This window comes from Perca flavescens, chromosome 13 (assembly GCF_004354835.1).
Source record: "Perca flavescens isolate YP-PL-M2 chromosome 13, PFLA_1.0, whole genome shotgun sequence".
Lineage (NCBI taxonomy): Eukaryota > Metazoa > Chordata > Actinopteri > Perciformes > Percidae > Perca > Perca flavescens.
The window spans coordinates 11010187-11022848 of NC_041343.1; the positions used below are offsets into that span (position 1 = coordinate 11010187).

At 39.7% G+C, this 12662-nt stretch overlaps 2 protein-coding genes across 2 annotated transcripts in view; one reads left to right on the forward strand and one right to left on the reverse strand.

Moving 5' to 3' along the window:
* nlgn2b (neuroligin 2b) overlaps positions 1 to 12662 on the reverse strand; it is a 172992-nt gene that overhangs the window by 118711 nt on the left and 41619 nt on the right. The gene's annotated exons all lie outside the window — the stretch shown is intronic.
* The window catches only part of LOC114567376 (fibroblast growth factor 11-like), a 50476-nt gene that overhangs the window by 7860 nt on the left and 29954 nt on the right, over positions 1 to 12662 (forward strand). The gene's annotated exons all lie outside the window — the stretch shown is intronic.

Sequence of the window (12662 nt, forward strand, 5' to 3'; positions counted from 1 at the left end):
GACAAGGACAGATTGAATTTACTTCTAACAAGAGAAAGACAGTCAAGATGGAGGACACCTATAGAGGTAATGATGAGAAGACAAGGAGAAGGAGAGGCAGAGAGTGTGTGAGAGGAGGAGGGACATGAATGGCAGATGTACTTCAAAGAAACCAGGATGTACTCTGATAAAATATCAAAAAGATGTGTCCATTTATACCATACAGTGTAAAAATAGTGGACTTAAAATCCGTGACATCACCCATTGGTTTGTGGTAGGGCTGCACAATATGAGGAGTTTTGACTGTGATTGCAATATGATTCACGATATTGGAGCTAATGATCATTTTGGTATCCTTATTCTAATTTTCATTGAAAATGATTAACATTGAAAGACATTCAAATATGTGATTTTTGCGATGGATCTGTACCAAACAAATATTTTTTTCTTTAGTATATAGGATACGATTTGTAGACCAGGACATCTCTGCAGCACCACAATACTTCATTCAGAATGGTTTGACACATATTTTGCCATTAACAAATATTGCGCGCCCCTGTGATTTCGATATTGCACTAGTCCATGTTGCGATTTTGATACAATTGCAATTAATTGTGCAGCCTTAGTTTGTGGACTGCTCTTTTGAAGCCTTGAGTTTGGCAACACGGGCCTCAAAATCTTGTTTTTTGCAAATGGATGTGACGATTGGCCATGCCAGTGTTGTTTATGGTTGCAATGGTGCTGTGCTAAGCTAAACGCTAGGGGGAAATGATTAGCCAACTACATAACGCTTTGATCTACTCTTGTTAGTCTGGAACCCTACATTATTTTCCTTGCCCCACACTGATGCAAAAATACATTTGCCATTGATTATATTGACTGCACATTACTACAGTGATGAAATAAATCCATGTCATAGCCATTTTAAGTTTAATGTCAAGTACTTAAGTAAAAATACTGATTCTCCAAGTTCAGTAAAAATATCTTTAGAATAATATGCAAAATCCAATCGAAAAAATAATCATTACATAAATCTATGACAAAAATAATCGTTAGGGGCAGCCCTAGTTGGCATCATGCTGAACAAGACATTTTTAAGCAACCAAATGCTCCAATTAACTTTGATGAAGTGAAAACACACAGAGGGTCAAAGTTTAAGACACGGTCAACACCCAAAAACATGTTCACGACTATTTTAATGTACACAGTGCCATGGTTAGCATTGTTAAGCCTCTGTCCTGATTGTAGCCACACCTCTAAAGCATCTCCTGCTTTATCATCGATTTTACAAAATGAATATCCTGCTGTATTGAAGAAGACGATAGTAAAAGTAACGATTTAGTACCGCTTCAAGCCTGAGGTGAGCGTAACTGGTTATCATAGCGACGCCGCAGGAAACTGCCGTGACCTAACGCGACACACACACAGAAGGTTGAAGGTGTGTTGTTTTTGAATCTCGGCATGTGGCTGTTGCCACAGCCAGAAGACAAATTTTGTTTCAAAAGAAACTGGAGGCAGCAAAAAAAAAAACACACCGCTGGCTAAACTATTTAAAAATGGCGGTTTTGTTCAGGACACCCCCGTCTGACGCAGTGATTAGTGACGATTCTCTCCGACCAATCAGTAGTCTGCAGGGTTTCGCGTCACCTTTTGGTATCGCCTCAGCTCGATTGGAACCTGGACATAGGTAGTACTAAAAAAAGTACCTGTTAGCAGGTACCAGGGACTTTTTTTTGTAATGGAAAACCAAAAAAGCCGAGTAGAGTCGAGCAGGTACCATGTAATGAAAAACGCCATAATATGGAGGGGGCGGGTTTTTTTAACCTATACTGCAGGAAGCCACCAGGAGGCGATGGAGATGTTTTGGCTTCACTTTTGGGGAGCTGTCAAGCCATCCATCTTTATATACTGTCTATGTATATAACCTTAGTTAAGCAGGTCATCTACTTGAGATCAATATCTCTTTTGCAAAAGAGAGCTGAGTACATAATACCACATTTGAAATTCCCCTGTTCCCGAATAATAAGCACTATTTTATAATAATAGCAGTATTTTTGTACTTTGTGCTGTAGGTGAGTGTGGCAAGTGCAGCTAAGATGTGGGACATGCATCACTGAGAAAAATAGATTTTCTTTTTCATTTACATGTGATGACATTTAGAGGTCCGAATCATTAAATCAATAGTAGAGCCCCGTGTGCAGTAAGAGGTCGATAGAATGGAGCAAAGGGAGTACTCGAGACTGGCACCAGACCAGCTTCCACACTGCTGACCAACTCTCCAGTACCGGGTGCATTCCTCGGCTGCCCCGAAGGATGCACCTGCAGCTGCTGGTCCTGCTCTCCCTCTACTCCAAAAAAACATCCAGCTGCTCAATTCAAACCTGAAAACGGGAAGTGACAGTGACTAATCTGGTGGAGAACAGACTGTGGGATGCAGCACATTCATGTCTGAGCTCCTTAAAAAGAAACACACACACACACACACACACACACACACACACACACACACACACACACACACACACACACACACACTTGGTTGCGCTGCCCCATTACTAAATGGGAAAAAATAGCTCACTACTGGAAATATTACATACCAATGCTACCCAAATCTCATCTTAAAATGTACACTTTTTAGAAAACCTATTGTGTTGATGGATAATCTCCTTTTGCTCTCTGGCATGCATGTTTGCATATGTGTACTATACCTTCATTGGTTCAAATCTATTTATGTGCCGGCTTCTTTGCATATCTGTATGTTTCTATGCAGCTGTGTGAGTATCGGAACTGTGTCAGCTAAACTTAATCTCAGACAGTATTTCGCTGGAATCTACAATGGATTTCCTCCTCTCATGCAGAGCTGCTCCACGGCATCTCTACTTGGTTTTCTTCTTCTGCGTGGGAAAAGCCCACCGTCTAAGGGCTGGATCAAAGTGTTTTTCAGCAAGCAAATCAATGCAAGTTCAAATTCTGAATGCTTTGTTCCATCACTGTGCTGTTTAGCTCAGTTCTTTGTTTACTTGTGTGATTATCACACAATCTGACAGAGGTCTGGACCCCTGTGGGAGTGCAGAGGAATGTTTGTGTTTGTTTGTTCTGCATATATTAAAGTGCCTATTTGTGTCCCTGCTGGAGGGTCCATGGGGGAAAAGAATAGATGAGGTGTGTTATGGAGCGGTTAGGCTCAGTGGTCTTGCTCTCGTGTGAAAGCACAGGCGAGTAATTGTGACATTTTAAACTTAAGAAATAAAATGCGGTGCTGTAATGTTATTGAATGTATTAAGCTGTGGGGCTGATGTATGCAGTAGCACCACATCACACTGAATGGCCCTGTGCTGAGCATGTTGTTAACTGTCACTGATATGTATGTGTCAGAACGCTAACGAAGCTCATATGTGAATATTGAATTTATGTCAGGGGAGCCGCGTGAGTTCTATTTGCCTCAGCTTGTGTTTGACATGCTCTTGTCAGCACCATTTAATAAGCAGCAATAACTCTGTCTCACTTAAGTGAACTGCTGCCATTGTCACATGAAATGATTTATGGAGCCTTGAATTGAAATATAGAGACCATTGTGGGAGCTGCAGGTGACGGGATACACTTCATTCATTCCTTTTTCTTCTTTAACCTCGCCCTCGTCCTGCTATCCCTCTTCTCCCTCCTCTACTACAACATGCTTCCTTTACCTGTCTTGCCCTATCTCCTCTCCCTACCTCTCACAACTGCTTGTCACACTCTGTATCTTTGTATCACTCTTATCGTTTCCCTTTTCTCTTGCTCTTGCTATCCTTCCCTCTTTTATGCCTGGTCAAACGTAGAGCATTCCTCAGAGTTGCCTCCATGTTGTTAACTAGCGGTCACGACTTCAATCCTCCCTTGCTCCTCTCCTTCTCTCCCCCTCTAGGTTGATAATTACTGTACTAGCAGCAACAACAAAAAAAGGAGGAACCATGTTTACCCTTTTATTAGAAGCATAATCAAACACTACACAAGAGACACTCTTTCTTGCATACATGCATTACACATGCACATGTATGCATGCAGTCACACGTACTGTACTGTATGCATGCATGCATGCATGTATGTATACTCAAATAGCTAGAGAGAGAGCAGCTGAAAGTGAAAGGGAGCATGATGAGAAGGTATAGGTGAGAGTTAGGGAGTCCTGAAAATATAAGCCAAGGAAAACCCCTGCTGTTTGGTTCGGTCATAGCAGAAGAAGAAATGCCCTTGGCTGTTCAGTCATGCAGGCCCCCAGTAATTACCTCCAACCTTATCAAGAGGAGCTCGGCGAGACGGAGCTCACCAAGCGACATACTGCACTCAAACCAAGCCAGATAAATACATTAGTGTAATGATAACCAACACCGAGCCATAAACTACGCTGATTAGCGATAAACCTCGACCACTGCTTATTTTTCAGAGCAATTACATTGTGGTGATGGGTTTAAGTGTCCTTGATGGCAGCCGTGATGCATGAAGTGATTACCTTGGGTTCTTATGTGCATTGACCTCATTTATACAGACACACATAATTGCTATCTGAATGGCTGTACAGTAACACCAGGCTCCAGTCTCCCCCAGGTGATTTTCAAAATGATTATCAGTGCTGAATGTAAATTGATGAGGGGCACCCCTGTGTAGACCGGTTACTGCTGGGATTAGAGGCAAACCCAGTTTAATAAACAAAATGTTCTTATGACTATAATCGCTACTGCTTTCACAAAACTTGGACCACTTACTCAATATTCTGTTAACCTCTGCCTGAAAGCTGCAAATGAAATATTTCTCTCCAACATAACATAACAAAACTGCAAGAAAAGGTCTGTCAGCTGAGAAATCCTTCATGCTTGTGCATTAACAATGTAAAGTTCACTTTAAGATTTATTTCTTTTACTTGAAACGGTTACACAGAATTAGAATACCAGTTACACATACATTGCCTGCAATAGAATGTGATATTGCAAGCATTTTTTAACACTGGCAGAGTCAAATTTGACTTTGACTTACAATGCATACATAGTATACTTTGAAGCCACATCCCTTAAGGCATTCTCTCTACACATTTGCTTTTCCGCTTGTCAACTGTGAGTCATATTTTCACTCATGTGCGGAGAGGTCACTTGGAAATGGGCCTGCTGATGAGTCAACATGTTGTCGGGTATGCTGACAACACCTGTGCGCTGATGTACATAAACAGACAGCGAGCTCTCTTTGACCCACACTCCACTGAGCTGGATCAGCGAATGTTTTCTGTCACTCAAGCCCACACGTGTCCCAGGAGGAGTGATGAATGTAGTCACACACCTCCTCTCGGCGGGAAATACCCAGGACAGTAGAGGCTCCTGGTCCTGTTTCTGGCATAGCTAGTGAAAGTTCTGCAAGGCAGCTGTAAGTGTGCTCACCCTGAAAGACAATGTGCAACCCCTGCTGTTCTTTTAATTACAAAACAGGGATGCACATCACAGTAGATGAGGATACATTAGGATTAATCATGATTGATTCATCATTATGAGCAGTCTGGATTGGCTCTAAATGTAATACTTTGTTACGGGAGAAAACCTAGCATGAATTGGGAATCTAAGCCTGCTCATCTGAGCTGAAGGTAAACATCCTATCCTTCACCCTGAAAACAACAAGTTTCATTTTCCACCAGACTTTAATCTGTTGTTCCTCTATTAATCGATTAGTTGTTTGGTCTATAAAATGTCAGAAAATGGTCTCCCCCAGGAACAAGATGACTGACAAGAAATGTCTTGTTTTGTCCACAACTCAAAGATACTAAGTTTATTGTGAAAGAGGAGTGAAGAAACTAGAAAATATTCACATTTAAGAAGTTGAGAACTTGATGGAAATGATTATCAAAATAGTTAGCGATTAATTTAATAGTTGACAGCTAATTGATTAATCTTTGCAGTTCTATTTCGCTCATGTCCTTGAAGCATTTTCTCCTTTTTTACTTTTATGCAAAAAAAAAAAGGCTGTCTTGAACCATGGCTTTATTTTCAACCCCTCAGGACAACTTCATTCTCACATTGTTGTGTTACATGAATGTCAGATCACCAGGGCTCTTGTGAACTGTTAAGCAATTAATATAACGCATACACTACAGTTGAAACGATTAGTCGATTAATCGATTAGTGGATCGACAGAAAATCTGCAACTATTCATACAGTATCAATGAGAAATCGTGTCACTGTTAGCCACATAAAACAAACAATTTGAGAAATGCTAATAATTTCTGACATTTTATGGACAAAACAATTTATCGAGAAAATCTAATAGTTCTCGATAATGACAATCGTTGCAGCCCTACACTGCATGGGACTACTTCTTAGCATATTTTAACAGTGGTGGAAGTATTCAGATCCTTTACTTAAGTAAAGGTACCAATACATATATAAAATACTCTATAAGCAAAAGTCTTGCATTCAAAATATTACTTGAGAAGTTTTAGTATTTTTTGTATGATGTATCAGCTAAATGTACTTAATGTATCAAAATTTAAAATACTTTTGACTGAAATATTGTTATATATGGTATAATTCGATTGTTAATACTGATGCAACTATGTGTAGGTACCATTTTACTGTTGCAACTGGTTGAGGTGGAGCTAGTTTTACAGTTCAGTAGGTCAGGCCACTGGTTCCCAATGTAGGGGTTGGGCTGGGATGATTTGTTGGTTTACAAAAGTTCTGCTACATATATTTGTCTTTTGGACTTTTTTGTAAAACATTGGAGTTTTTCTTTGTGCATTTAACAGATAGGCCTTTTTAAATGGAACTGCTAACAACTCAAAGACATGTCCCTGCTTCTTTGTAAGTGGTCAAAAGCCCCTAATAGAAGCCACTCATTTAATTATTAACAAGATTATTTTCATGTAAAATGTGAATCTAAAAACAGCTGACAGATATATGTAGGGCAGTAAAAAGTACAATATTGTGCTCTGAATGTAGTGGATTAAAATTAGGTAAAAGCAAAAACAATTAAATACTACATATTAAGTACAAGTGCATCAAAATTATACCTAAGTACAGTACTTGAGTAAATGTACTTAGGTACTTTCCACCACTGCATTACTTCAAACATTAGATATGTTTGTCTCATAAAACCGTGACTGCTTTTGGCCCCCTGTTACATAATATATGCTGTGACTGTTTGAATACAAGTATGCCCTAACATACCCAAATCACTAAACATGACCTTTGAGTCAGTAGCTTTCCGAGTTCTCATTGTCTCTGTTTACCCCTGTGGAGCATTAGAGACTACATGAGCACACTACGTATCCTCGTGATACAAACAGGCTTCTTGCTCATGTAAACAACTCTGTGTGCTTTGCTAATCTCCCCAGATGTAGACACTGCTGTCATAGTGTCAGTGTACTTCTCCAAGGCTTATGAAGGGGGAAAAAGTTGGCTTACCTAGTAATGATTGCTCACTCTTATGTGGCTTGGACACAGACCATTAATATTAAAAGGGGCACTCCAGTGATTTTACACATGAAGTGGAGACTACATAGCCTGTGAACATACTTGTATGTCTTCTGTGGCTCTGGAGGGAGTTTTCTGAAATTTAGGGTTAGAATTACCCTGATGATGTCAGCTTGGGCTTCATAGTACAAATAGAAGTTGTGGGGTTCAAAAGAAGGGTGCATCTAGGAAGCACGTAAGGTCTTATGAACCCTAACCCTATCCGGTTGCATTGTAAGAAATGTAGGATCCAGTATTTTGGAGCTTGAGCTATACTTATGACTAAAAGTCAGGAATTTCTCAACTTCTGCTGTTTCGATTTTGTCTTATTTTTTAATCTGTTTGAGTTCCCCAACTTCTATTTTAAGTGCAACACAAAATATCTCAAGTATCCCTTTATTTTATCCCCTGTGGCAGGGGTAAAAAGGTTTGAAAGGTAAAAAAAATAAAAATAAATCTGGGTTCCAGTATCTGGTATTAAACATTCCAAGGAAAGAGAATATTGAAGACTTTCAATATTAGGTCTTAGATATTAGAATAGATATTAATTTTCCAAACTTAAACTCCTTCAAGACACAAATCTGAACATGGCAGGTGTGTGTTTGTAGTCTCTGTGATGTACTTTATTTTAGAGCTGCAACGATTAATCGATTAGTTGTCAACTTTAAATTAATCGGCAACTATTTTAATAATCGATTAGTCGGTTTGGGTAATTTTTTTTAAGACAAATGTAAAAATGATTTGATTCCAGCTCCTTAAATGTGAATAATTTGTAGTTTCTTCTCTCCTCTGTGACAGTAAACTGAATATCTTTGAGTTGTGGACAAAACAAGACATTTGAGGACATCATCTTGGGCTTTTGGGAAACACTGATCCACATTTTTCACCATTTTCTGACATTTTATAGACCAAACAACTAATCGAATAATTGAGAAAATAATCAACAGATTAATCGACTATGAAAATAATCGTTCCTGGCAGCCCTACTCTATTTTACTTTTTGAAGAAAGGTATGTGTTACTTAGGCGACAATGTTTGTGCATGTTTGTTGAGGCATGCTGTATTCACTTCTTATGCCAACGTAGTGCAACTTTAACAACAGTGGCAGAATGTGTGTGTGTGTGTGTGTGTGTGTGTGTACACATTATGCAGACACAGATGTGCTGTCAGGACGATGAGAGGGGAGCAGTTGGCAGAATACGCATGGGGATGTAGTGCATCTCTGCTATTAGATGACACTGAGTCAAGTCAGTGTTAGGATTATGCACAGTTTTGTTCTTTTGCATGTTGCTAAAAGCCTTGTTGCCGCACTCAACTATTAGAATCAAATAACAGCTTTAGAATTTCACATTAGATGCAAGCATACATGGAAAGAAAAATCATTTTAAAGAGCAACTTAGCGCTAAATCCAGACACAGTTTTGATACTCACACAGCTGCATAAAAACATACAGATACGCAAAGAAGCAGGCACATGAATAGACTTTACCAAAGTAGATTACCTGTATAGTCACTGTGTCACACTATCTTCTGATCCTGGAACAATTTTATAGTGTTCATTACAACAAAGGTAATTTTCCTTTTTCCTGCCCTGGGACCTTCTGCCCCCAAACTATTGGGCGACAGAAGTCATAATCACAGTGAGTCGTGTACTGTAACTCACTTGTTTATGTCTATACAAGCCGTAAGGGCTCGTGTTTCACTCTAACGACCCGAGGCAACTTTCTTATTGGCTGAAATTGAAAGTAGTAACAGTGACTTCCGTCCCCCTCGAGTCTCTATCTTCACGTATTGGTGCGAATGACATGCAGCAAAGGGCTGCAGGTCGGAGTCGAACCTGGGCCCACTGCGTCGAGGAGTAAACCTCTATATATGGACGCCAGCTCTACCAACTGAGTTTAAGCAAAATGATATGCTGGTGTAGCCAGACCATAATCCAGTGCTGTGGAGATACAGTAGGTCTGGCTATGCAAGACTTTTATTAAATCAATCACACAGTAGAAGGTTTGAGATGTCATCATTAATCATAAGAAATTAAGAGTAAAAAAAGTTAAGATTACATGTACTATTGGTTTTACTGGCAAATACAGGTGTGTGTGTGTTGATCGTAGTAAGACAGAACAAATCTGTGACTCCTTCCAACTTCTGTCAGTTCACAGTACTGCATAACAATAAATGTTATAATCTCATTGAAATGTACCTCCCAGTTCTAAATGTCCACAACTTCAACAACTTCTCAGTAGAAAACCATGACTGCACAGTTCAAATTCCAAAGCATTTCATCCAGATAACCACAATAATATAATGAAGGCACACTGACTTCTAGAGCACAAACGCTTAGAAAATATGACTTTGGGGCTAATAGTCCAAAGTTGCAATATTTGTATGGTAATAAGGTGGCATAAGTCCACCGGAGCGGTTTTTTGTTTTATATTCTAGGAATCTCTAATGCAGCTGCAGTAAAACACAACTGTTATAGTTTTTGCTGGGAGCTTTCATTACACTGGATCAGAATTTATTGTGCGTTGGGATGAGGATTTTGAGGTTAGAGCCAGCTCTGCTAAGTGAAACATTAGTTTTAGTGCCCCTGACACCAAGGATGGGGGTTTTGATTGCAGCCATATTGAACAAGCGGTCTATTGAAGTTGTGCCTAAATGTGTTTTTTTCTCAAGCACATACAGCCGTCACTCTTATCCTCCCTTCTCCCTTTATTTCTCTCTCTCTCATTTCTCTGTTTTGCATCTGTGGGGACAAGTAATGAACGGCGTCCCTGCCCTGATTGGATGATGTATGATGTTATTAAGTCGGATGAAAGCGTACATAACTCAAAGAACAGGAAATAGAAAAGGGGAGAAAGAGGAAGAAAGTGCAGGAGTAGAGAGAGATACTGAAATGTTTTGACAAGCCGCTTTGAAAGAGAGAAAGGATAGGGGAGTGCTGCAGATGCTTGCATGTAACAATGGGAGTAGGTCACAGTTTCACTGATGCCTCAACCGTGGCACACTTCCTCTGGGAAATAGTCCTACAGATCTCCTCCCTGCATCCTCTGCCAGTCTCTGGCTCCCTTTGCCAGTCTGAAGAAGACATGCAGATTGCGCAGTGCCCTCGGCCCCTCCTTGAGGAATGTGAGTAAGGGCATGGGCAAAGTTTAGCAGGGGGGTGGGGGAGCGGAGGGGGGGGGACTCCCAGATGGCCTTCAGTCCTCCAGAGGCTCTGCCATAAACTGCTCTTTCATCTCCCTTATTAAAGCTGTATTGAAGACACTCTTTAGTTCACTGACCAGACTATGTGACTGAGCTTTAAGATAAGTCGAGGGATCTACAGGCTTCTCCTTGTCCTTCCTGTTGGAGGAGCCTGGCCGAGGCAGCGATGTGCTGAGCTCAGGGGACAACTTAGATTTCCTCAACACGGAGAGTGCTTCGTGGAATTGAGGGAGGGGGTGCTCTAGTGATGTCTGAGAGCTGCTGCAAAGATTCTGTCTGTCAGTCTGTCTGTTTCTTTAATGAACGCAAAGTAGGCTGCAGGGACTCCACTCATAAAACATTCAATCGCTCTATTCACACTGCATCCTCTCCTCCTCCACCCAGCCCCATTGATTATATATTTTTTATTTAGCGGTAGACAGATGAACACTCACTTGATGGACCCAGTTCTTGCTAAAAATACCACTGGTTGCAAGCCAGTGGACCGACAGCTTAGCTTAAGTTATACATGCATTTTTTTCATCGGGTGAATTAGTAGCTATTACAGATTTTCAGATTAATTTATGTAATGCATTCCCAGTGTTAGGTGAATTAGTCCAAAAGGGTACCTTTGGGCAATTCACTAATTAACTAAGAAATTGTTATTGAATACTGATAGCTTAAACTCTTTTTGTTGTGCTGAATATTTTAACATTTTCTCTCCTCTAGAGAAAAATCTCTAACTTATACACATCATAAGCATAAATAGCTGAATTCTTTGCTTTTGTAGTACTGTGAGGTGTTTAATACGGAAGCGTATTGCATTCATCATAGAAAATCTTTTTTAGACACCTTATTTCGTAATTACAAGAAAATATCTCATAATTACGAGATCCTGATCTCGTAATTATGAGAAAAGATCTCGTAATTATGAGATAATTTTAAACACCTGGAAGGCGTCATATCTAGGGGACATTCTAAAACGCTTAACGTGAAAAAGCTTAACGTGGTTTAATGTACCTAAACAACGATCAATCGTCTCCAAAACCCTCTCCTATATTGCTCATCATAACCACTTAAAACTGTCAAAAAATCTAACCCAAAGTCCAAATATTATGGCCGTTATCTGACACTAAGCGTTGCTGCTCTATTAAGGGTATTGTAAGGAAAAAACTTAACGTGAAAAAACTTAACGTGAAAAAACTTAACGTGAAAAAACTTAACGTGGTTTAATGTACAAACAACAATCAATCATCATATAGGAGAGGATTTTGGTGATTATTGATCGTTGTTTAGGTACATTAAACCACGTTAAGCTTTTTCACATTCATTTTTTTCCTTACAATGGAGCAGCAACGCTTTAGGGTCAGATAAAGGCCATAATATTTGGACTTTGGGTTAGAGTTTTTGACAGTTTTAAGTGGTTATGATGAGCAATGTAGGAGAGGAGTTTGGTGATGATTGACCGTTGTTTAGGTACATTAACCATGTTAAGCTTTTTCACGGTAGGACTTATAAAGCCAATGAGAACCGTGTAGAGTCAACCCCCAGCCGCTCCGCTGCCCTGCTGTGAAGCAGAAACGCTTTATGTCAGATAATGTCCATACTAATTGGACTTTGGGTTTGAGTTTTTGACAGTTTTCAGTGGTTATGAGGAGCAATATGAGAAAGAAATTAGGTAATCATTGATCATTGTTTAGGTACATTAAACCACATTAAGCTTTTTCCTCGCCATAGGGCCAATGAAGAAAACATTAACGAAAAATTACGAGATCAGGATCTCGTAATTATGAGATATTTTCTCGTAATTATGAGATATTTTCTCGTAATTATGAGATAAGGTGTCTACATTTTTTTTTTCTATGGTGAATGCAATACGCTTCCGTAGTTTAAAGGTTGGATTAGTCTTCTTCTATTATGGAAATGATGTCAGACATCAATCATCATCTGTTCTGTCAGGAATCTTCCCCTCTGGTAAAACTCCCTGAAGACGTTACATTGGTGCCCATTCGGCCTTTCACATAACTTTGAT